Genomic DNA, 21,801 nt, shown 5'->3' with positions numbered 1-21,801 from the left:
CAAAAGTGTGGTCCAAGGTTAGACTGGCCAGGAGATGGACAGCCCCCTGCCCACTTAGGGAGTATCCATCTGAACAGCATGCCAAAGTCTGGGCCAGTGTCAGTTAGCATCTCTGAAGTGGGCTCAGCTGCTCATGGGTAGGGCTCCTGGCCCAAGAGGAAGGCAGATAGCGCTGGACAGTCCCCTGCTCTGTTAGGGAGAGGGGGAAAGTGAGAAGCAGGCCTCAAAATGTGCTAGAACCCACAGTGGAGATGATAGGAGAGGAGAGGCCTTTGAGTCACACTTACCCACCATTCAAACCTCTATCAGGATGGGGCATCATTCTTGGAAAAACTGCAGCTCAGGGAATGCTTTGGTACCTTGTCCCTGTCCAGACTAATGAGAAGGAACTCACCAATAACCACTTCTGAGAAGGAGGAGTAAGGGATGTGCAAAAGTGGTTTAGGAAATTCCTGCTCCCCGTAGATTGTTCTGGAACCTGGAATAGGGAATTTAGAAGGGTCAATTTGGAGCAAGAAGACAGCAGCAAGGGAGGTAGGCATGGAATGACATGAGCACCACTAAAGGCACTGCGTCCTATCATTTTAGATCAGTTTCTCAGCTCTGGCTGCACATCGGAGTCACCTAGGGAGCATGTAAAATTTCTAGTGCGTGGGCCTTGCGCCGCGCAATTACTGCAGAATCTCTAGGTACGGGGCCTAGCCAGTGGTAATTTGTAAAGCTCCCCTGGGGTTCTGATATGGAGCTATGGTTCTGTTCTAGACCTTTGCCACTTAAAAGTGTGATTCCCCAGAACCACAGCACTGGCACCCTCTGGGAACTTGAGAGAAATGCCAGGCCCTGCCCTAGGCCTGCTGAAGAGAATCTGCCTTTGGATGAAATCCCCTATGCACACTGCAGTTTGAGAAGCAAGGTCCTGAGCAACACCCCGCCGTGCATGGCAGACAGCAGGAAGGACGTGGTAGAAGTCCTCACTATGGTGCTGGGGGTGTTACCGGTTATAGGGGGAATTGACATCCAGTAGGCTCTTCGGTTACCAGGGAAACCTACCAGCAGAAGGGCATGTTCCCCCATAGGCCCTTTGATAAGCTGGCAGGGTGGAGCAGTTCACCAGCTGGGGCGGGGTGGGAGGTGGCAGGTTGGCAGAGTGGGAGGGGGTGGGGATGCCACCCCAGCCCTGTTTACCTCAAGGCCAGACACAGACCCTCCAGATTCCCCTTCTTTGCCTCATAAGGGATTGACCGAGCTGTTTGCCTCCACTCATCAGTATGAACAAAACGCTTATGAACCAAACTTTGGTTAAGATTCTCTCCTTCCTTCAGGTCCCCAAACTTCGGCCCACTCTCAGCCTGAGACAGGAAACAGCCCGTCCTCAACAGCCCCTCCCGAGAACGGACTATGGCCTCAGGGTAAAATACCCTCTGATGCACTATCTGATGGCCTCACTCCCCTTCACCCCATGTCCCTCCCCCCTGGTTCTTTCTACTCTTCTCCTTATAAAAGATCACCCCTCTTTGCCCAACCACGGAGGTGGGCAGTTTTTATGGTCAAAGGGTTTCCCCTCTGCCCCACTCCCTTTTCCTTGCAAAAGTGCCTTCTCTGCCCTTCGATAATCCTTTCAAATAAAGCCTCATTTTATAGAGAGTAGATGTGTTTTCCCATTTGACAGAGGAAAGGGGGGAGTTTGGAGGGAGCTATTTTGAACAAGTCACCCTGAGGGCAGCATGACGAGGCTGTGTCTGGGGAGGGTGAGAGGGTGCAGGACGGGAAGCAGGGCCTTAAGGATCAGCTGGGGAGGATGACATTTTGCCCAGGGCCAGCAGGAAAGAACAGGACTGAGGATCCAGGGGGTCACGAGAGTGTGAGAGGTCTGTCGTCCCAGACTCAGGCCTGGATGCCATTTTAAATATTCCACCTCTTCCTCCCCGCTCTTCACTTCCCAGCGTGGGAACCTGATGTGAACGCACCCAACAATGGCCAAATAATGCGTGGAGCCAGCTGGCACTCTCTAGAGTCATTAAACCCCTACCCCTGCGCTCTCTGTGTCCGTGGAGCCATTGACACCTTAACCCCACTCCCCCACTGCAGGACCCTCCGCACACCTACATTTCTGCAGGATAAAAACATCTCTTGATTTGTGTTTACCCTAACAAAACCCATTGCCCCACCAGATAGCCTGGCTCACAATACCATAGGCAGACAGGACTCACATCCTGCCCTTGTCAGAGTTGTAAATCTTCTTTTTTTTTTTTAATTAGACAATTCTTTATTTTTTAAATAAAAGTTTAATTTTAGATGGTAAGGATTGATAGATGAGATAATTAGCCTCCTCCCATTGCTACCCCCAAGTTTCAATTGGTGACATTATTTTCATTTTGTCTAGTTTTGTGATGTTTGTGCTATTCTCAGTCACCATAATTCGGGGGCCAGTTGTTTTGAACAAATCTCCCCTTCTTCCTTCAGGCCTTTTTGAAGCAAAGTGCCTGGAGGCAATGCCTCCCACCCAGACTTCATTCGCTCTTCTTGGATCCTCAAGGCGGGCAAATGGCGATCTCACTGATGTCCAGCTGCAAACTGTCATTCCTTGTCCCGAGCTTTTAAATACTATTCTTTTCTCTCAGACTAACCAGGTCCTATCTGTTCTTTGAAGGCTATTTTAAGTTCTGCATCCCTAGGATGTCTTTTCTGCCTACTCCATTTCACATCTTAATTTTTACCTTTTCTCTAAAGCTCTCCTAAATTTCCTGTCTGTATCATTCATTTTTTTTTTAATTTTTAAAAAATTTTATTTATTTTTAACATTTTTTATTGAGTTATACTCACTTTCCAATGTTGTGTCAAATTCCAGTGTTGAGCACAATTTTTCAGTTATACATGAACATATATATATTCATTGTCACATTTTTTTCGCTGTGAGCTACCACAAGATCTTGTATGTATTTCCCTGTGCTATACAGTATAATCTTGTTTATCTATTATGCATTTTGAAATCCCAGTCTGTCCCTTCCCACCCCCCGCCCCCTTGGCAACCACAAGTTTGTATTCTATGTCTATGAGTCTGTTTCTGTTATTTATTAATTAATTTATTTATTTAGATTCCACATATGAGTGATCTCATATGGTATTTTTCTTTCTCTTTCTGGCTTACTTCACTTAGAATGACATTCTCCAGGAACATCCATGTTGCTGTAAATGGCATCATGTTGTCAGTGTTTATGGCTGAATAGTATTCCATCATACAAATATACCACATCTTCTCCATCCAGTCATCTGTTGATGGACATTTAGGCTATTTCCATGTCCTGGCCACTGTAAATAGTGCTGCTATGAACATCGGGGTACAGGTGTCATTTTGCAGTAGGGTTCCTTCTCCCTAAAGTGGGTTTCTTGTATGCAGCATATTGAAGGTTCTCGCTTTATTATCCAGTCTGCCACTCTATGTCTTTTGACTGGAGCATTTAGTCCATTAACATTTACAGTAATTAATGATAGATGTGTGTTTATTGCCATTTTGAACTTATTTTTGTAGTTGATTTGGTATTTCCTCTTTGTTCCTTTCTTCTTCCTTTTGTGGTTTGGTAATTTTCCTTTGTATTATCTTGGATTTTATTTAGTTTTTGTGACTCATTTGAGAGATTTTGGCTTGTGGTTACCCTTTTTTTTACGTCTATTAACCCATTACTGTAACTGTTTGTATTAAACAGATAGCAATATAATCTCAAACCCATCCTACGGAGAACAACAAATTTTAAAAAGAAAAAAAAAATACTCTATATTTCCTTGCTTCCCTCTCCCACTCTTAATGATTTAGATGTCTTCTTTCACAATTTTGTGTTTATCCTACTTGTAATTCACGATAGTTATCACCTTTCCGGTTATGAGTTTCTCGTTTTTGTAGCATCCTGCTTCTTTTCTATTTAGAGTAGACCTATCAATATTTCTTTTAGCATGGGTTTAGTGTTGCTAAACTCTTTTAGTTTTTGCTTGTCTGTGAAATTCTTTGTCTCTCCTTCTATTCTAAAGGATAGCATTGCTGGATAGAGTATCCTAGGCTGCATCTTTTTCTCAATCAGGACTTTGAATGTATCTTGCCACTCCCTTCTGGCCTGTAGTGTTTGTGTAGAGAAATCAGCTGAGAGCCTTATGGAGTTTCCCTTGTAACTCACTCTTTGTTTTTCTCTTTCTGCCTTTAGGATCATTTCTTTATCCTTGACTCAGGTCAACTTGATTATGATATGTCTTGGTGTGGGTCTGGGTTCTTCCTGTTTGGGATCCTCTGAGCCTCCTGTACTTGGATATCTGATTCCTTTAGGTTTGGGAAGTTTTCAGTCATGATTTCTTCAAATACCTTTTCAATCCCCTTTGCTCTTTCTTCCCCTTCTGGAACCCCTATTATGCACAGATTGGCACACTTTATATTATCCCATAGGTCTTTTATATTGTTTTCATTGTTTTTTATTTGTTTCTCTCTCAGCTGTTCTGATTGGGTGCTTTCTGTTGTCCTGTCTTCTAGACCAATTGTACACCTGCTTTAGATCAGCTCTCATCTCAGCAAATGAGTTTACCAATTCTACTTGGCTCTTCTTTATAGCTTCAATTTCATTTTTGACATATTTTATATCTCTAAACACTATCTCTTTTAGTCCCTTCAGTACTTTGATCACTCTTTTTTTGAAATCTTGATCTAGTAGGCCATCAATGTCTATTTCATTGATCGTTCTTTCAGGAGATTTCTCTTGCTCTTTTAATTGAGAGTGGTTCCTCTGCTTCTTCATATTGCTCGTATCTCTCTGGCACTGTGGCTTAATGAGTATCAGTTATCTATTGCAGTCCTTAAAGAGTTTATTTATTTATCTATCTAAAGCCTATGCAGGAATAAAACTTAAAACAAAAGAGAATTTTAAAATAATGGAGAAAAAAAGGTTTGAAAACAGTGTATAATCAAAAATCGAAGAGCAAGTTGAAGCAGAATAGCAATTGAGTTAAGATGTATTTTAAAAAACCTTTAAAAAAGGAGAAAAAATCAAAAAACAATATTTGAAACCTGTGTATAATCAGTAATAGGAGATCAAAACTAAGAAAATTAAAAATGAAATGAGGTGGATTTAAAAAAAATAATAATAAAAAGATTTTAAAAGAAAAAATTTTAAGGGATTAAAACTGTAGACATATACAATTATTTAAAAAGTAAAAATTAAAAAGGTAATAGAAAATAGCACAGATATAAAAAAGATTTAAAAAAAAAAAAAGGATGTGTTCTCCTGAAGACTGTGCTCTCTTAATGATTTTATCGAGAAGTCTTTCTGTCTTCACCCTGTTTTGCAAACTCAGCTTGCTGTTTCCAGAGGCCCTCCGCTGGCACCCTCCGTTGGCGCCCTCATCTGTGCTGCTCCCAGTGCCTGTAGGCAAGCAGATCACATCCCCTCCCAACACTGTGGTCAGGTGTTGTTCTCCTTTGCAGTGGGCAGGCGGGTCACTCCCCCTCCCAATGCCACAGTCAAATGTTGCGCTCAGGCAAGGTAGGCGGGCAGATCGTCCACCGCAGTCAGGTGCTGCGTTCCTGCCAAGAAGGCAGGTGGCCGCCCGCCCTCTCCCAGCACCAGTAACTCCACTGCTCTGTGCAGCTGCCTGCTCCACCTAGGGTTGGCACTCCATAGGCAGGCTCCGGGAAGACTGAGGAACAGCCCCACCCCTGCTCCGTGCCAAATCTCAGCTCCTTGCTTGTCTTGGCAGTGCGAGTTCTCTGAGGTACCAGGGCAGAAAGATCTTATCTGCCTTGGGTTGTAAATAAATCTCAGTCCTGCCCAGGAGGTTGTGGAGCCTCAGGTGTGGATTCAGATCTCTTCCTCGCCCCTGCCCCGGCGCTGAGCACAGGAGGAGATGGCAGCTGTGGCTGTGGCCCACCTCTCTTCTCATGAGAAGCTCTAGTAATGGCCCCATGGGTCTGAGGAGACAAAGGCTACGGTGCCCCTCCCCTCAGGGCACACCAGCAGTGTTGCTTTGCTCTTTTTTTTGTAATTTATGGGGGGCCAAGGTTGTTCTGCTCTGTATCCCCTCCCAGCCATGGTGCACAGTACCCTGCAGCCCCCCAGGGGCTGCCTCAGTGCAGCCGCCCCAGTCCTCTGCCCAGCTCGGGCAGCCTGTCCTTTCCCCAGGCTGCCGGCCTGCGTCTCAGGCTGGGTGTCGCAAGGACCCCTTTTGCCCATTTAACTTAGTTCTGTCAGTCAGGGGCTGCTCCGTACTGATCTGAGCCTCGGAGGCTCCCCCTCCGTCCTGCTGACCTCTCCGTTGGAGAAGGGGAGGTTTTGCGAATGAGCACCAGTCCTCCTTTGCCTCTCTCTCCCCGTGGGACAGTCCCGCACTGGTTTGCTTTTTCTTCTTTCTTTTTCCCTTTGCTCCTACCAGATTCATGGCATCTTTGTCTTTTGAAGAGGGCAATGTTCTGTTGGAGTTCAGCAGGTGCTCTGGTTGGCTGGGTGGGTCCATGGATGTGAGTTTTGGTGTATTTGTGGGAGAGGGTGAGCTACCAGCGTCCTTCTACTCCGCCATCTTGGTCCCGCCTAAATCTTATTATTCAGAATAGCCCATGACAGATCTGACAACCAGTCAGGTGCCTGTGCATGGACTGATCATGCAGCCCCCTCCTCCTTGTATGCACAGCCCCTCCCCCCAATTACAGACCCTGCATGGCCACCCCAGCACTCACACAGGGCCCTCTGGTCTACGTGGCCCGCTCTTGTCTGTAGCAGTGTGACTATTAAACTTTTCCTTGTTCTTAAACTTTCCTTCATCTCTGGTATCTTTTTTTACCAAACCATGTCACCAGCTGCCACGTTGTGTCCCACAGCATAATGGAGATTGTCGTCTGTCTCCTACCTCTTCTCATCACTGCAGATTTTCCTCTAGCCATTAGCCCCTCACCCTCCTATACCCTAAATTTCTCCCCATAAACCTGCTTCTTCCCAGCATTCAAACATCTCCCTCATCTTACACAATGTCATGGTGGGAAAACAGGAAAGGGAGGCTGGGATGAATAGAGAACACAAGGGAGAAGTAGGGGAAGAAGCAGGGTTCTCCTCTTCTCCCCTTCTCTCCTCTCCCTGCTCATTCACTCATTCAATAATTTTTTGGGAGGGACTGAAGATGCAGAGAGTTGATTTATCCACCTCAGTGCTTAGGGCATGCACTGGTTCATACAAGGTTTCTCATTTCATTTTTCCTTCTTATCCTTGACAACGTATATTTTCATCCACATTATAGATGTTTTCATTTGGGTTTCCTAGAAGCAGAGCTTAATACTGAGATTCTTGCCCAGTGGTTTAAAGTAGGGGCTCTCAAGAGATGCAAATGACTGGAATTTGACAGAACACTGTAAAATGATTATAAATCAATAAAAAATGTTAAAAAAAAAAAAAAAAGAGAGAGAGAGAGAGAGATGCAAATGCACGCTCTCCTGTCCCTTTGGGTTTCTCTTTTATTGCCCTTGGAAGGTCATAATGTGTCCTGTGGGGCCAGAAGGGACCTGCTAGACCCCAATTCTTTTTTTTTTTTCCTTTTTACCATTTTAAAATTTATTTATGTATTTATCTTACAATATCTTATTTTTTAATTGAACTACAGTTGATGTACAATAGTATATGTTACAGGTATACAACATAGTGATTTACAAATTTTTAAAGGTTCTACTCCATTTACAGTTATTATAAAATTTTGGCTGTATTCCCTATGTGGCACAATACACCCTTGTGGCTTATTTTATACCTGATAGTTTGTACCTCTTAATCCTCCACCTCCATCTTTCCCCTCCCCTTTCCCTCTTCCCACTGGTAACCACTAGTTCCTTCTCTACATCTGTGAGTCTGTTTCTTTTCTGTTATATTCACTAGTTTGTTGTATTTTTTTAGATTCCACATGTAAGTGGTACCTTACAGTATTTGTCTTTCTCTGTCTGACTTATTTCACTTAGCATAATGCCCTCCAAGTCCATCCATGCTGTACACCAGAGTCTAAGACAACATTCAAAGTCAACTGTACTTCAATTAAAAACCAGCCAACCAACCCATTTAAAATATGGGCAGAAGACCTGAACAGACATTTTTCCAAAAGAGGAAATGCAGATGGCCAACAGGAACATGAAAAGTTGCTCAACATCACCGATACCAGGGAAATGCAAATCCAAATCATAATGAGACACCATCTCACACCTGTCAGAATGGCCATCATCAAAAAGAACACAAATAATAAATGCTGGCAAGGATGTGGAGAAAAGGGAACCCTTGTACACTGTTGTTGAGAATGTAAACTCGTGCGCCCACATGGAAGACAATACGGAGGTTTCTCAAAAACCTAAAAATAGAACCACCATACGCTAGTCCCCAATTCTTTAATGAAATTTCAGCCTCTCCTAAAGAAGGAGAAAGGGACATTAGGTCCACAGCCTCCTTTGCCCTGGAGCCAACCAGTGTGCCCTGTGTCTTCTACAACACAATCCCTCCTCAGTCGCTATCTAGGGCACTGGGTAAAGCTGTATTTCAAATCCTGGCCCCCTGGGCTTATGGCCTTTGAGAGACATAAATATGTTGCCATGGTGATGCTGTAACTGATTAATTTACAAATCCTCCTATAGCAAAGCTGCTTTAACAGGGTGAGACTGCAGGAGGAGAACAGAGGAAATTCCACGCCCTCTCAGGACAAAGTGGGGGCCAGTGGGTCTGAGACGAGGTGGGGAGGTGGAGCAGCCACCGCTCACTCCTATCTCAGGCCGACATTTCTTGGGGCTCTGGGCTTCCTGAGTCAATCTTGCCTCTAGAAACAGAGCCTCTAGTCCCAAAGCTTGTCACTGAAAGATATCTTGTGTCACTCTTTTATCCAGTGCTTCGCCAGTCATCATATACAGCCTGCATCTCTCTGCATAATTAATGAGCTAATCCTCACAGTCGTCCCCACCCCACTGCCAAGCTGTTCTTAGCTGGAAGATCCTCCAGAGAAACGGGTTAACAGTGCTCTGCCGAAAAAGATTCAGTGTCAAGCATGTGATTTCTCAAAGGAAGAGAGGAAGCAAATACTGCTGCTGCAAAACTAATCAGAGAAACCAAGAAGAAATCTGGTCCTCAGTTTTAAGTAGACAAGATGGGAAAGTTATGTAATTCTCACAAATAAACCCGTCCCTTCTAATCCAAAACAGACTTTCAGAAATCCAGGTGGGCGCTCAGATTAGCCCTGCTGTCTGTCATTTCTCTCAGATTAGTAGAGTCAGTCAGCTGAGATTAAGGTACATTTAAGAAATCCAGAAGGGCTGGCTGTGTAGTCCTGCAGGCACCTCCTGTATCCTCACTATTCAAATTATGGTCCATGGACCAGTGGCATCAGCATCACCTGAAAGCTTGTTAGAGTCTATTTTGTGATCAGGGTTTAGAGTAAATATACTCTCAGGCTCCACCTCAACCCTACTGCACCAGAATTTGTATTTGTAGGGGAGGAAAAAATTATTTTCTCCACCCTCTTAGACTCTATGACTGAGGCTCTGGAAATTAAACTGACAAAAGCAAATTAGGACAGAAAAACAGACTTTATTAACATATGCATTATGCTAAGCTGCAGGAGAAACTCAGTAATTAATGACTCAAGGGGGTAGTTATAACTTGGGGCTTATAATAGCATCTTAACAAGGAGCAATAAATTTGTACAGAAGTGACAAGATAAAGGAAAAGGGAGTTAGGCTTCTAGGGGTGACAAATTGTGGGAAGGTAACCATCGGGGGGCAGGGGATAATGGAAGACATGGGCAGTTTTAGTAAATTTTGTTATGCAGATCCCTCTTGGTACTGTTTCTGGGCTGGTAAGAGTCTAGAGCTGGCCCTTCCTGCTGAGAGAGGGAGACATCGAACACATGGAAATGTACACCCTGCTCTCAGGCAAATAGAGGAGGAAGGGCAGCCAGCTTGTTTGACATCTTATCTTCAGCTCAGAATAAGCCTTATGCCAAAGTGGCATCTTTTGGGGTGGCATATTCTGATCCCCTACACGCTTTTACCCAATTCCCGGAAGACTGAGATGCATATCGAAGCTTGAGAGGTGCCGGCCTGCAGCCCTTACTTAGGGTTTCTAGAGTGGTGTGTTCACGTGTGCAGGCGCTGATGCAAGCCACGTGGCACAATGGGCCCGGTCTCTAGCTCACGTCTCGCCACCAACCTCACTCAGTGCCACAGCAGGAACAAGCTTCAGTTTCTGATGACAATGTATATACTAATGCCCTGAGATGACATTAAAATGGAATTAGGGCCAAGAATTGGATTAGTTACTCTCTATCAAAGTAAATAAAAGTACACTGAACTTTAGTGAGGCTGCTCCTTGACACAGGCAGTGCTTTAGAGCCTGTCACTTTATTTACATGCTCAGATTTCTCTGGGAAATATTTAAGGCATAGTACATACCATCAGCAAGATGGCTCTTCCCTTCCCAGTCCCAGGAACTGTGAGATCCGTGGGCTTCAGTGCAGACGTGGCCAACTCCAAAAACCACACCATGCGCAGTCATTCCCAAAACTGGAAGAGAAATGGCATCAAGAAGCCCTGATCACAAAGGTATGAATCTCTTAAGGGGGTGACCCCAAGTTCCTGAAGAACATGTATTTTGCCAAGAAGCATAAGAGGGACCTAAAGAAGATGCAGGCCAGCAATGCCAAAGCCATGAGTGCACATCCAAGTCTATCAAGGCTTGTAAAACCCAAGGAGGCCAAGGCCAAGACCCCAAAGGGTAGCCGACCCAAGCTTAGTTGACCTGCCTACATCACACACCCCAAGCTCGGGAAACATCATCATGCCTGCAAAGGTCTTAGGCTCCAAACCCAGGAGAAATTTCTAATTAGGCTCCAAACCCAGACTTAAGTGAATGAGGCAGTTGCTAAGCCCGCATCTCACTTTTCTCTGCAGACACACAGGACAGGTGCTCCCTGGGGGAGGATGGCATATCTTACAGAGTCCCTCATGTCAGCATATGCCCAAGTGGGTGGGAAGAAAACGCCATCAGGCTGTAGCTTTCATCAAGTAAGTCTCCAGAAACTATTCACAGAAAACACGGAATCAATACGGCGGAAAGTAACAGGATCCACTTTTCCTGAATTTGTCTGAATGACCTTAGGCAGCAGTTAAAATATTTTGATATTCGATTTAGCTTCCTTTCACGTGAGGGTAGTGGTTACTGACTTCAAAGGGTTTGATATGAATTTAATTTTAAGAGAGTTCATGAAGTGACCGGCAAACTGTCTGACAGTGAGCATTCAGCAGATTCTGACTCTAATGAATTAGTCTTATCTGCAGTTCATTCAGGACTAAGATGAGTACTGAGTCCTTTACTTGATCAATTTTTCAGAATCACTTAGCTCTATAATCCAGAGACCTGCAGTCACTCAGTTCTGCCCCACTTTGCTAATTCATAGGAAAAACTCTCTAAATCTGAGTGGCTGTAGAATTCAGTCAGTGGATGAAGTGACTATAACATACTTGAGTGAAAACAGTCCTCAGTTTCCCCAAAAGGCACAATCTACAGATGAAATTGACTCAAAGTAGCGAGAGAAATGAGAAATAAAAGGAAATATTTACAAGCCTTGGAAAGGTGTTCATAAGTTTTTGAGCTCATCCCGCAACCGTCTCTGTGTGCTTTGTCTCCTTTCTGAAGTATTTAAATATAATTTTGATGTCTGCCAGATTCAATTACCCACTTGACCAATTTTTGCCCTCAAGGTTAAGTGCTGTAATTATCCTTAATAAGCATAACTATCAGCCTGTTTTTGCTTAATGGTTAATTGCCTTTTAATACTCCTCCTACAGGTGGAACATTAGTTTTTTTCAGAAAACTAACATTCTGCTCTGCATAAACTGTCAAACAAAATCAGAGTCTTTTGTTTGTTCCCCAGAGCAACATGAGCTTGAAAATGTGGGGTTGGAACTAAAACCACAGGCAAAAAAATGTTCTTTCAAGAAAACTGGCAAACCAAGGAAATCAGACACAGATTTTGCAACAACAAAGCTTGTCTCCTAGGACACCTTTTCTCTACATGTATCGTTCAAATGCAATAAAGAAAAAATTATTTTTTTTTCCAGATTTAAGCATATAGAATGTATCTTTTTATTTTGCATGCTTACAAGTCTTTCCCAGCAATACTTGGAGTCAGGCCTTTGGATCTGGCACCCTTTTCTCTTTGGCTTGCAATGTGGCACTTTTCATACCACAGTCCCACATCTCTCCACCTTGGGTGGTTGCTGCTATTGGTTCCATCCATTTGGTGCCTTATTTTCAACTAAAGTTTGAGTTCTAAAGCTTCTTTCTGTGGGTGGATATTCCTACGGACTCCCATCCCTACACCCTAGTGGAATTTGGATGTTTAACTTTCATTTTATTTTCTTTTGTATTTATATGGAGTGGTCATGTCAAAAACAAATCTGTACTTCGTAAGGAGAGATCTCATTCAACAGTGTTATTGTAAAGGAGGGGAAAGGAACTACTGCAGTAGGGGTTACCTTTGACCATAAGATCTGCATGTGTCTCAGGATTTAGGCAAAAAGGAGTTATCTTTTACAGGGAGGAGTAAGCAAGCTAGAAAGAACCACAGGGGGCAAGAGACAGAGGGGGACAGCTAGACTGTAGATTACTTTACCATCTTGCCAGCCAGTTCTCAGGAGGGGCTGTTGAGGATGGGCTGTGTGCTGGCTCAGGCTGAGGGTGGGCCAAAGCTCAGGGACCTGGGGAAAGGAGAGAATCTTAACCCAAATTTGGTTAACAAACATTTTGTTCCAATTGATCAGTGGAAGCAAGCAGTTCAGCCAATTGTTTATAAGGCAAAGAATGGGAAACTGAAGGTTCTGTTTCGGCCCTTAGGTAAACAGGGAAGAAGGGGGGCAACCGTGAGTCCTGTCTAAATCTTACTGCAAGCACCTTTTGTTTCCCAAACACAAAAAGGCAGGAGGATTTCTTTACTAATACTGTTTTCCAGGAACACAGGACTTGAGTAAAATTCAACATTGCCAATGGCCACAGTTAAGGCCAGGCTCCAAGAGGGAGGCCTGAACACACCATGTGATGTTTTGCTGGTCCAGAAGCATAAAGTAGCATCTATGTTGTCAGAACGAGTGGGCAGAGTTGTCCCATTTGGGACATTGGCTTCACTTGTGACCTCATCTGCCTCCTCCCCTGTTCCATCCCATTTGGGAACAGGCATGAGCTCGCTGTGAGCTGGAAAACCCTGAAAATCTGGAGGGTTCTTTCAGTTCTTCAGCCTACTTTCCATACCTGTATGAGTTCCAAACCAATGATCTCATTTACGAATTTCAACTGTCTCCTGTTAGTCACTCCTTTTGGAAAGTAACACTTTACCTAGCCATTAAAATACTGTATGTTCATCATGGAAAGTATGAAGACTATGCAAAATATTTTTTTAAAAAATCACGCCATATTCTACAAACTGGGAGTAACCACAGTTAATATTTAGTTGTATTTCCTTTCAGGACTTAAAAAAAAATGCATAAACCTCTGTGTGGGTGCTTTTTCCATTGTATTTTTCTTACTAGTTGTTGCAAGATATAGGAGACTTTAAGGTCACTGATGCTGTTACCCTTGTTACCATAGTATCTGCGTTTTTTGTAGCACTAGAGTCCTGCAACCAGCCACCTCATGACCAGGCCCTGCTAAACAGTAGTCATGAGCATCTGCACAAAGCAGGTCCTTGCAACCAACCAGACTAGGGGCCAATCAAGCCCACCAGACCACCCACATAGTCAGCCTACAACTGAAGGACCTACACAGTCCTCTTAGGGGGAAACATGAGAGCAGACAGACTTGGTGACAAGAGGAGAGTGCAGTGCTGGGACGCACAGGACATCTCCTACAAGGGGCCATTTCTTCAAGGTTGAGACATGTAACTAACCTACCACATACATAAAAATACAAAGAGCAACTTGGATAAAATGAGGCCGGAGAGGAATATGTTTCAGATGAAGGAACAGGATAAAACTGAAGAAGAAGAACTAAGTGAAGTGGAGACAAGCAATCCATCCAAGAAAGAGTTCAGAGTCATGATCATAAAGGTGATCAAAGGACTTGGGAGGAGAATGGATGCACAGAGCAAGAAGTTAGAAGTTTTCAACAAAGAGTTAGAAAATATAAAGAATGGGAGATGAAGAATACAGTAACTAAAATGAAAAATACACTAGAAGGAATTGATAGTAGACTAAATGACACAGAAGAATGGATCAGTGACCTGGAAGACAGAGTAGTGGAAATCACTACTGCAGAACCGAAAAAGAAAACAGAATGAAAAGAAACGAAGACAGTTTAAGAGACCTCTGGGACAGCTTCAATATTCACTAATATTCATCAATATTCACACTAATATTCACATTATAGGGGTCCCAGTAGGAGGAGAGAGAGAGAAAAAGGGCCTGAGAAAATATTTGAATCAATAATATCTGAAAACTTCCATTACCTAGGAAAGGAGAGAGTCACCCAAGTCCAGGAAGCACAGAGAGTCCCATACAGGATTAAACTGAAGAGGAACGCATCAAGACATATTGCAAACAAAATGACAAAAATTAAAGATAAAGAAAAATATTGAAACCAACAAGGGAAAAGTAACAAATAACATACAAAGGAACTCCCGTAAGACTATCACCTGATTTTTCAGCAGAAACTTTGCAGGCCAGAAGAGAGTGGCACAATATATTTAAAGTAATGAAAGGAAAAAATGTACAAACAAGAATACTCTACCCAGCAAGGCTCTCATTAAAATTTGATGGAAAAATAAAGAGCTTTATAGAGACATAGAAGCTAAAAAAATTCTGCACCACCAAACCAGTTTTACAACAGATGCTAAAGGAACTTCTCTAGGCAGAAAAGACCACAACTAGAAACAAGAAAATTACAAAATGGGAAATCTCACTGGTAAAGGCAAATATACAGTAAAGGTAGGAAATTATTCTCACACAATCTAGTAGGAAGGGTAAAAGACATTAGTAGTAAAATATCAGTTTCCACAATAAGCAGTTAAGAGACATACAAACAAATGTAAAATGGGACATCAAAAACAGTAACCATGAGAGGAAGAGAGTACAAATGCAGGGTACTTAACTAAAAAGAAATGCCCATCCTTTGTACGTGTTCTCCCCTGGCAACTTACTTAGCTGAACCGATGTTCTTCTCAGCTATGTAGTAGAATGCTATGCAAGAACGGTGTTCCAGGAAACAACCTAAATGTCCATCAACAGATGACTGGATAAAGAAGTTGTGGTCTATTTATACAATGGAATACTACTCAGCCATAAAAAATAATAAAATAATGCCATTTTCAGCAATGTAGATGGACCTGGAGAATGTCATTCTAAGTGAAGTAAGCCAGAAAGAGAAAGAAAAATATCATATGATATCACTTATATGTGGAATCTAAAAAAGAAAGAAAGAAAGAAAGAAAGAAAGAAAGAAAGAAAGAAAGAAAGAAAGAAAGAAAGAAAGAAAGAAAGAAAGACAAATGAACTTATTTACAAAACAGAAACAGACTCACAGACATAGAAAACAAACTTATGGTTACCGGCGGAGGGGAAGAGGGTGGGAAGGGGTAATTGGAAGTTCGAGATTTGCAGATACTAACTAATATATAAAAAATAGATAAACAACAAGTTTATACTGTATAGCACAGGAAAGTATATTCAATATCTTGTAATAACTTATAGTGAAAGAGAATATGAAAATGAATATATGTATGTTTCCATATGCCTGAACTATTGTGCTGTACACCAGAAATTGAGACAACATTGTAAACTGACTATACTTCAATAAATAAATATATATATTTATATAAAAGAATGGTGTTGCATCATATATTGTTACGTGGCATGGGAAGGTGGGGAGGTTACTAGTGCAAAAATCATGACTGCATATGGGTAAGTAAAAATTTTAGGTACACATAAAAGTAATTTGAAAGGGGGTAGAATTATTGATATTTTTATTTTCTTTATCCTTTTACTATTTTTTACAGAAAATTATATTTTCTATATTAGCTTATCAAGAACATTTTTGCTTTTGCAAGAAAAAGATTTTTTAATTATTAAAAATCATTTAAAATTTTATGATCACAAAAAAGGAGGAGGGAGGGAATAAACTGTTTTAAATGTTGCTGCATGAGGTCTGGCTGCGTCCTGTGTGGGTGTTGTCATCTATTGTCTCATTATAACAAACAGTTTTTTCCGTGATATTGTTCATATTATATTGTTTCATTATAAACCAACTAGAGCCAGGCTGAATGGATTTCTTTTCCTTGTTCTCTAAGGCTTTAACCCACACTTTGTATCATCGGGAGGTACTGGCCAAAGAATAAACTCACCTGTTGACTTGTAGTATTCCAGCATCTCCGCTTCCACTTCCACCTCCAAAGGCCTTAAGACTGTGGGAATAACTCAAATTCTCAACATCTGGAATGTTAAGACCATCTTCTATTACTGGCACAGTTGGGTCTCCTTGTCATCTCAGACAGACTACTGCCAAGAAGGTGAAGGTTTGGGTTTGGGTTTGAGCCACAAGGATGATAGATACTTCACTATCATGCACAAGTTTTAACTTCCCCAAGATATGATTTAAATAGATTTGGAGACCTGACTGCATTTAATGCAAACAAGAGTTTCTGAAGCTTTCCTAACCCTTGAGCCTCCAGGTCCCTCCTACCCCTCCTTTTCAGTCTCAAGGTGATTCTCCCTGGCAGCAAACTCAGAAGCAAAACATATACAGGTATAAACCAGCGTTTTCAGACTAAATTTTTCAGATTGCTTTAAATGCTAACATTTGCAGTCCTGGTTTGCCTCGTTTATTTTATCCAACAGAAAAATAAGAGATCGAATACAACTGAGTATGAACTTCACCATGACTTCCAACCATTTTTACATTCATATTTTCAATTTTTCCATTCAAATTTTGCCTCCACTATGTGCCATTAACTTTTTTTTTTTTTCAGATGTCACTTGTTTAAAAATTTCCTGGTATTTTTTCTTGTTGCCCTAGTCAAGCAATTACAGCTGGCATAAAGCTAACTCTGTTCTCAGTTCAGTCTTGGCATAAAGTCATATTCAAAGATGTAACATCAGAAGATTAAAACAATTAAAATCTTTATGTGCCTCCCAAGGAAATACCATTGGACTAGAACACAAGATTTTTGAAAACAAGCTAGAGAACATGAGTTGGGAGAGGGTCCACTGGTACAGAGTCAGAATTCTAATGGGTGAGACAGCAACACTAAATCACACCATGGGCTTTAAGAAAAAGAACATGTGTTCAGAGCAGCAGGCCTGGAAGTTGACCCCGGATGGCAACACACAAAGCAAAAAGGGAAAGTTCAGCTGAGGGGAAGGCGCAGAGGGAGTGCTGGAGCCCTGGAGAGGCCTGGGTTCAGGCAGGAGTCTACCAGAGGGCACCACTGTTAGCAGTGATGTGAAGGGTACGCAAAGATGTACCTTGCAAACCCAACATCTGAGAATGCGGACCTACAAAATATTATTAAGGAGTGATCTTCTTTACCAAAATGACTGAACAGTTAATACCGTTTTGACGTATTTTCACACTTTGATTTCCAAAAATAATCTTGAATTACATGCAAACTTTTAGGAACTTAACCAAGATCACGCCCATTAATAATGAAATTGGAAATAACTTCAGGGTGAATACAGCATAAGCAAATTTTGTTTTTATTAGTGGAGATGGGGAAGAAAACAAAAGAGGAAATACTCTTCCTTTATAAATACTTCTTTATTTTTGTTGTTCCCACTTAGACAAGACCTGAAAGTCTTGAATGTGAATGAAAAATTAGAGCGCTGAAGATAGATTTGGAAAATACTTGGGTTCCTCACTTGCTGACATATGACCTACTTCCCTGAGAAACAACTTTTGCCAACCTAAGTAGTTCAAGAACACAGGAGGTGTATTCAAGCATCCTTTCTCAGGCTAAGGGACCATGGGAGCCAGGCTTCCTTTGTGGGCCACAGCAGTCACCACTGCTGAGGTTCTGGAAACTTCAGGATGTCCGAAGGCCCTCCAACCCCACAGCCACACAATGTCCCAAGCAGAAGTGAGAGCATTTCTTCCTCTTCTGTTTCACTAGAATCCCAGCAACTTGGAAGGTTGGTGAAGTAAAAATTCTTTCCATTTTTACCACGCACAGCACTCTCACAGGACTTAGGAGTTTGTCCACAGGGGCTGGACCAGGACAGACAAACACAAGAGGTAAGTTATCTCTGTAACGAGGTCATCCTTTTGCTGGTCAACTTTCTCAGCCCTCAGACCCATCTTCTCCCTGGGTTCTCCGGGCAGGCCCGGCTCACCAGGGTGTCAGGCCCCTGCCTCGTCTGTGATTTGGCGCTGGACCCAGCTCCGGATGAAGCTGAGAGCCACCCCACCCCCACCCCTCCCCTCCCACATATGCCCCTCCCCGAGCACAACGGCCACACACAAATTAAACCCACAGCCAGGAGGACCCCTTACCCCAAAAGGAGCAAGTATGGGGTGGGAACGCCGGCTTCCTGGGCCGAACCTGAGAAGACAGTGTTGCCCTCAGATGAGAAAAGTGACGTCAGGTACAATGTGTTTTAAAAACAAGACAAGAGCATCTTTTGGCAAAGAGAGTGGCTGAAGAAGCAGATGACAAACAGAGAAAATGCCAGACTCCCTGCTCTGCCCCAGTTCCCAGAGTTCTGCTCTATTCAGTTCCCAGAATAGCCTCAGAAAAGCAGAAAGACATCCAAATCCTTTCACTCTTGTCGTGGGTTCACCAGCCACATTCTGATTCTCAGGTACTTTCCACCTGAGAAAGTGACTTAGAGCAACCAGCACCAGGAGCGCTCCTAAGACCCAAAGGGTCTCTTCAGGGGCCAGGCTCTGCCACCTGCCTCACCACCCTGGAGCCCCTCACCCTAGGGCTGGCCAGTCAGGGTGACATTGATCTGAGTATCACCCACTTCTCTTCCTTAAAAACATTTAGCAAGGGGATATTTTGCAACTGCAAAGCATGCTTTGAGGATGATGGAAACATATTATGGACAAACCTTCCACAAGCACTTATGTCATTCTTTTTTTTTTTTTTTTTTTTGGTGGGGGGAGGTAATTCAGTTTATTTATTTATTTATTCTTAGAGGAGATACTGGGGATTGAACCCAGGACCTCATGCATGCTAAGTATGCGCTCTACCACTTGATCTATACCCTCCCACTGTCACAAGCACTTACAGTCCAGAAATAAGTCCTTCCCTCCTGCACCTAGGCCACAATTTGGGGGAGCCACACCCTCCTAATTACCACGGCTCCGTGCATCTCGCTACCACAGGCATACGGCATCATGGACCTCCAAGGCAGCATGTATTTCGATGACTATGTGCTACAGTTACTCTTCCCCTTTAATTACTACTTGAGTATTTCCTGGAAAATGCCCAAATGACTCCCTAACAGTGCTTGCTTTCCTATCAGTTATTCATAGTCATAGCCTTGCTTCCTTCCCTCTATAGATGGCAAACGTTTGTGAGGCAGAAATAAAGACAAAACAAAAATATGGGGGGAAAAGCAGTTCAATATTTTAATCATGCTTCCAGTTCTGTTTGTGCAGTGTTTGGGAAGGGTTACAATGCTTTTTTTTTTTTTTACAAGTAAATAAATTGTGCAAATTTTAACTGTATCTTCTTCAGAAATATAAATGAGTCTTGCTCGGTCCAAGGATGTCAGCAGCCAAGCTTCCTAGTGTGAGAGGTAACTACACTGTTGAAGCGATACTGGCATTCAAAACAGCAACTCAGATCTGTGCATGCCCTTTATAAAGAAAACTGTGTCTTAGTTTGGGGTGCACCAAAAGACGACACTGAGACTCAGGTGGTTTACTTGGGTGATGATACCAAGAAGCAAAGTGAGAAAGTAGGAAATGTGAGTCAGGAAAGGGAGAAAGGCCAGGAAAAGTGGGCCAATTATCACTGTGGGCAAGTGGGACTTCAGCCCACAGGGACCATCTATGAGATATAGGAACACACCTCAGGTCATCCCATTTCCAGAAGGGGAAACCGGAGCATGGATCTACCAACTCACATCTCCCATTGATGAGAACTGCCCCAAGAGCCCTGACTCCCCACACTGAGGGTGCTCCTGTCAGGGACAGGGCAAGCTGAGATGATGGCAGAGAAAGGCTTTCGGCAGAAAAGAGAGATGCAGGTCTTGAGGTGGGAAGGAGTCAGGGTTCTGGATGCCCGTTACTCAGGTGCGCCAAGGGGATGTAGGATGGGGCACGAACAGCAACAGCTTTGACTCTGTTGAAAGGTACACAAAACCCCCTGAGTAAGCAGGTTCATATTATTTTCCTGGAGATGGGAACAATGTATTTTTACATAATGTCTTAGTCAGCTCAGGTTGCCATGGCAACGTACCACAGACTGGATGGCTTAAACAACAGAAATTTATTTCTCACAGTTCTGGAGGCTGAGAAGAGCCAGATCAAGGTACTGGCCAATCCAGATCCTGGTGAGGACTCTCTTCCTGGTTTGCAGACAGCTGCCTTCTTGGCTCAGAGAACAATAATCTCTCATGTCTGTTGTCACAAAGAGCACTAAACCCATTCATGAGGTCTCCACCCTCATGACCTAATCACCCCAAAGGCCCCACCTCTAGATACCATCACATTGGGGATTAGGGTTCAAGGTGTACATTTTGGGGGGACATAAACATTCAGTCCATAGCACATAGAGATGTCGATCCTGCACACATTTATTCATAAATATGCCATCCTAGTAAAAAGAAAAAAAAATCCCAGCCCCCAGTTTCTTGGAATTCAACAAAATTATATAATTAAACTGGAAGGAGAAAGTAAGACTGTTGGAGAGATTCTAAAGCAAAGAGAGGATAATGAGCACTTTTATTCCTACCAGGTGCTGAAGCACATTGTAGAGCTTTTATCCACCTCATGTATTAGTATTTTTATTAACATGGGTTTAATAAAATGTGAAAGGAGGGTGGAGGGTATAGCTCAGTGGTAGTAGTGCGTGCTTAGCTTGCACAAGGTCCTGGGTTCAATCCCCAGTATTTCCATTAAAATACACACATACATACATACACACATACATACATACATGTCTCCCCCCCAAAAAAAATGTGAAAGGAAAAGCCCCTTCCTGTGTAGCCCACCCCTCATCCAGTTGTATCAGTTTGAATTGCTTTGATAATTGCAGAATCTATGTAAAAGGAAGGTAGCTGTGTACACCGAGTAGGTGGCAGCTCACTGTTCACCAATGTGATAGTGATTCATAAGAATGACTCAGATGACCATGATATATTTCTCACATGTGTTTGGTCTTCACCCACTGTTCCTGACTCACAGCTCCCAAAGGCTCGGAATCTCTGGAGCAATAAGATCAATTGGTAGCATCCTTGGTCACAATATTTGGTCTCTTCCCTTAGTTCCTGAAATCACTTCAGCGCCATGCAGGTAAAGTGGGTGTCTTGTTATGAATGACAAGCCCCTTTCCATAACAACTGGATTTTTGTTAATGTAATGACTTCTGGAAAGCACCTAAGGATGGGGGCTGGTTGGCAAGGGAAGCAACTGTGAATTGAGGTGTGGAGCTTTCAATCCCACCCCGTGATTTCTGGGGAGGGGAGAGGGACTAGAGGTCCAATCAATCACCGATGGCCAGTGATTTAACTGACCAACTCTATGTCATGAATCCTCCATAAAACCCCCAAAGGATGGCTTTGGATCTTCCAGGTTAGTGAACGCGTGGAGATTTATGGAGAGTGATGTA

General features: G+C 43.0%; 1 long non-coding RNA gene across 2 annotated transcripts in view; it reads right to left on the bottom strand.

Annotated features, from left to right (window-relative positions):
* LOC123613603 (uncharacterized) overlaps window positions 1-21,801 on the bottom strand; it is a 49,441-nt gene that overhangs the window by 18,168 nt on the left and 9,472 nt on the right. The window contains exons 2-3 of one of the 2 annotated variants that reach the window (XR_012500548.1): window positions 12,655-12,739; window positions 10,433-10,543 (exon numbers count right to left, since the gene is read on the bottom strand). This is a non-coding gene — a long non-coding RNA (uncharacterized LOC123613603). The remainder of the gene's footprint in view (window positions 1-10,432; window positions 10,544-12,654; window positions 12,740-21,801) is intronic. The other variant, XR_012500549.1, reaches the window with a different exon arrangement.

The sequence above is a fragment of the Camelus bactrianus genome, chromosome 19, assembly GCF_048773025.1.
Source record: "Camelus bactrianus isolate YW-2024 breed Bactrian camel chromosome 19, ASM4877302v1, whole genome shotgun sequence".
Taxonomy (NCBI): domain Eukaryota; kingdom Metazoa; phylum Chordata; class Mammalia; order Artiodactyla; family Camelidae; genus Camelus; species Camelus bactrianus.
This window is presented reverse-complemented; position numbering and strand designations above follow the sequence as displayed.